Genomic DNA, 5125 nt, shown 5'->3' with positions numbered 1-5125 from the left:
TTTTTGAATTAAATTATTTATTTATTTATTATTATTAATTCATATTATTATCAAATTTTTAAGCCGAAATTAAATGTAAACTTTGTACTTTTATATATTTAATTTTTCTAATTTAAAATTTAAATATCTTTATATTGAAAATATAAAATTTTATATAAACTACATAAAAAATTGGAATTTTCATTCATTAAATTTATTAATAATAAATTACCTCAAATTTGGTTTGAATTAAATATATATATATGTATATTCGAAACAATAATATTATTAATATTATTTACAAAGTTAGAAGCTTTATTTATTTTAATTTCTTTAAATATTTAAATAGCTTATAAAAAGAGTATGATATTGAAAATATTAAGGAAAATTTTTATTTCTTAAATATTTTTATTGTATTTAAAATAATTCTTAATTTAAAATAATTTTTTATATCTTTGATTTTACAAATGAATATTTTTTTAAAACTATTTAAATTTTATTAATATAATCAGTTAAAATATTCATTTATTCATTCAGTTAAGAAAATAATAAATAAAGAAAATAGATAAAAGAAATTAATAATTCTATATAATATTCATTTAAATTATTTAGTGTAAAAGTAATTGGTATTAATACTATAATTTCGGCATCAAAAATTAAAAATATTATGGACATTATATAAAAAGGAAGAGAAAATGGTAAAACAGCTTTAGAAATTATATTGAATCCATATTCAGAAGGTAACGTTTTTCTAATTTATTTTTAAATATTATAGGAAATAGAAAATTATGAAAAAGTAAAATTAATGAAACTAATATTAATAATAAATATAAATAAATAAAATTTATTATAATAAGTATTTTATATATATTAAGTTTATAATAATTATTTAATTGGAAATTAAATGTATCTACTTATACTGTATATAATAAATTAAAACTAATAAATATAAATTAAAATATAAAAAATAATCATATTAAATCTAAAAAAATTCAATATTAAATTGGAAATTCAAAAATAATATGATTAGATTTTGAAAAATTATTAAATTTTAATCGTCAAAATGTATAAAATAGTATAATTAATCCAATTAATACAGGAAATCCATGAAATCCAGATATTAAAAAATATAATGAACAAAAACTCCACCATTAATTGTAAAATATGAATAAATATATTCAAATAATTGAATTATTATAAATAATAAACCTAAAATAAAAGTATAAATTAAGTATGTAATTGATTTTTTAAAATTATATTTTAATATATAGTTATAACTCATTGAAAGAGTAAATCTTGATTAGATCAAATAATTGAATTCAATAATGCAATTTCTAAATAATTGAAAATTATAATACCCTTAGGAGATCATATATTTATAATTACAATTGGAAAATAAATATATATATGAAAATATCTTCAAAAAAAAGAAATAAAAAAAAATAATTCTGATAAAATAAATAAAAATATACTAAATTTTAAAAAATTTATTACATAATTTGTACGATATTCTTGATAAATTCTTTCACGAATAAGACCACGTATTCATAAAATAAGAACTGAAATTATATTAAAAATTATTATTAATAATTGATAATTAAATTTAAAATATATTAAATTAATTAAATCAATTATTGAATTTATTATATTTAATGATACTAATAAAGGTCAAGGTCTTAATGTATCTAAATGGTAAGGAAAATTATATTTTATCATAAAATTTTAATATTCAGAATAATATAAAATTATTAATATTGAAAATACATAACCTTGAATAAATGATATAACAAATTCTAAAATTATTAATATATCTTGAATTCAAAAAGAAATATAGGTTAAATTAAAAAAATTTTAAATAAAATTTCCTAACAACGTTAAAATTATATGACCAGAAGATAAATTAGCATATAATCGAATTGATAAATTTAAGGGACGAATAGTATTTCTAATTAATTCAATAATTATTATAAAATTTATTAAATATAAACGTGAATTTAAAGGTAATAAATGAATAAAGAATAATTTATATGAATTAATTATTACCAATAAAATTAAAGCTATTCATAATGTTAATGAAAATGTTAAATTAAACAATAAATGTCCTGTTGGAGTAAGTACATAAGGAGTTAATCCTAAAGAATTAGTAATAAGAATATATATTTATAAATTTATAAAAATATTAATATTTGAATTACATTTATAAATTATAATGAATTCTTTACATAATAATTTATAAAATTTAATAAATAAAATATTCATTCAATTAAAAATAATATAATAATTATTAAATAATATTATATAAAATATAATAGGAAAATAAATAAATATTCAATTAGAAATAAAATTTCTATAATAACTTATTCTAATTATTGGATCATATATTTCAAATTAATTTATAAAATTAATATTCATTTATTAAAATTAATTTTTTTTATTATAATTTAAATTAATTAATATATAATTTAAATTAATTATTAAATATAATAAAATAAAAATTATAAAAATATATAGTTCTCATACAAAAATTGGTGTTATTTGTGCAATTCATTAAAAGTAATTTTTACTATTATTGATTTAATAGATCAATTCTTTTAAATTTAAGATATTTAATGATTTAAATATTTAAAAAATAATAAGAAATATTAATTTTAAATTGACAATTTAGTGTCATATATTTTAACTAATCTTTTATTCATTTTATAAAATTAGTTAAAGGTGTTCTTTCAACAGTAATAGGCATAAATCAATGATTTATATCACAAATTTCAGATCACTGTCCAAAATATAATCCAGAATGTGAACAAAATAAATTAAATTGTTTATTCGTCCTTGAATTGCATCAATTTTAACACCTATAGATGGTACAGTTCAAGAATGAATTACATCAGTTGATGTAACTAATATACGTAATGGTAATTTTTTTGGAATGACTATTTGATTATCGGTATCTAATAATCGATATTGATTTATTGATTTATATATTACTACATATGAATCAAATTCAATATTATTATAATCAGAATATTAATAAGATCAATATCATTGATGACCAATTGATTTAATTAAAAAAAAAAGGATTTAATAATTCGTAAATAAAATAAAAAACCTTTAAAGATGGAAAACAAATAAATAATAAAATAATTATTGGAATAATTGTTCAAATTACTTGAATTAAATGATTTTTTAATAAATATAAATTAATAAATTTATTATTTAAAATATCAGCAATTAAATATCAAGTAAGACCAATAATTATTAATATAAATATTGTAATAGAATTATGTAAATAACTTAAATTATCAAAATAAAGGAATTTGAATTTTGAAAAAGAAATATATTTCAGGTTGCTATTTTCAATAATAAAATTAAATTTTAGATAATTGAATTTTAAATTCATTGCACTTTTCGGCCACATTAAAATTTTTTAATTATTAAAATTCGACACTCATTAAATGAATAATTTAATGGAGGATAATTTATTAATCATTCTAAAGAAGATTGAAAAAATTTAAATAATAATAAACGTTTATAAATTAAATTTTTCCAGAATTAAAAATAATAAAAGAATTATTGTATTTAATGGAATAATAGAACCAATTGAAGATAATAGATTTCAACAATAATAAGAATAAGGATAATCAGAATAACGTCGTGGTATTCCCATTAAACCTAAAAAATGTTGAGGAAAAAATGTTGAATTTAATCCAATAAATATTATTAAAAATTGATATACTAATTACTATTTATTTAATATTAAACCAGTAATTAAAGGATATCAGTGAATAAATCATGAAATAATAGAAAAGACAGCTCCTACTGATAAATCATGTTCGAAAAATGAGCAACAACACAATATGTATCATGTAAAATAATATCAATAGTTGAATTAGATAATATAATTCCTGTTAATCCTCCAATTGCAAATAGAAAAATAAAACCTAAAGATCATATAATAGAATTACTTATTTTAAATTTTGAACCATAATAAGTTGCTAATCTACTAAAAACTTTAATTCCAGTAGGAACAGCAATAACTATAGTTGCTGAAGTAAAATAAGCACGAGTACCTACATCTAATCCAATTGCATATATGATGAGCTCAAACAATAAAACCTAAAAATCCAATTCCTAATATTGCATAAATTATTCCTAAATTACCAAATACTTCTTTTCTGCCACTATCATTTATAATAATTTGAGAAATTAATCCGAAACCAGGTAAAATTAAAATATAAACTCCTGGATGACCAAAAAAATCAAAGGAAATGTTGATATAATACAGGATCTGTTTCTCCTATAGGATCAAAGAAAGATGTATTAAAATTACGATCAAATAATAATATTGTAATAGCTCCGGCTACTACAGGTAAATATAATAATAATAAAATTAATGTAATAAAAACAGATCAAGGAAATAAAGGTATTTTATTCAAATCTCATCTAAAATTTTTTATTAATATAATTGTGGTCATTAAATTTGTAGCTCCTAAAAGTGATGAAATACCAGATATATGTAAATTTAAAATTGTAAAATCTACAGAAGGAGATGAATGAAAAATAATTAGATGAAGGTGGGCATACAGTTCAACCAGTTCCAGATATAAAATTAAAAATTCTTCTAGTTAATGATAATAACAATGAAGGAGGTCGTAATCAAAATCTAATATTATTTATTCGAGGAAATGATATATCAGGTGATCTTAATATTAAAGGAATTAATCAATTACCAAATCCTCCAATTAAAAAAGGTATAACTGTAAAAAAAAATATTAAAAATGCATGACTGGTAATTAAAGAATTATATAATTGATCATTATTTAAAAATATTCCAGGAATTCTAAATTCGACAGGAATTAAAAATCTTAAGGACGAACCAATTATAGCTAATATGAAATAAGGAATGCCAATATCTTTTTGATTTGTTGATGTTAATCACTTAATTAAAATTAGTGTTAAAATTTATTTTTAATTTTGAAAATTAATTGTTTTTAATTTTGAAAAATAATTGTTTTTAATTTTGAAAATTAATTGTTTTTAATTTTGAAAATTAATTGTTTTTAATTTTGAAATTTAATTGTTTTTAATTTACCTTAAAATTTGTATAGTATTAAAAATTATTTAAATTATTATTTATAAATTTATATTT

At 16.7% G+C, this 5125-nt stretch overlaps 1 pseudogene; it reads right to left on the bottom strand.

Annotated features, from left to right (window-relative positions):
• Positions 1–3505: 3505 nt before the first annotated feature.
• Positions 3506–4899, bottom strand: LOC143220792 (cytochrome c oxidase subunit 1 pseudogene; annotated as a pseudogene).
• Between the last annotated feature and the right edge of the window lie 226 nt (positions 4900–5125).

This window comes from Lasioglossum baleicum, unplaced genomic scaffold (genome assembly GCF_051020765.1).
Source record: "Lasioglossum baleicum unplaced genomic scaffold, iyLasBale1 scaffold1577, whole genome shotgun sequence".
Lineage (NCBI taxonomy): Eukaryota > Metazoa > Arthropoda > Insecta > Hymenoptera > Halictidae > Lasioglossum > Lasioglossum baleicum.
Note: the sequence above shows the minus strand (reverse complement) of the source record. Positions and strands in the feature narration are given on the sequence as shown.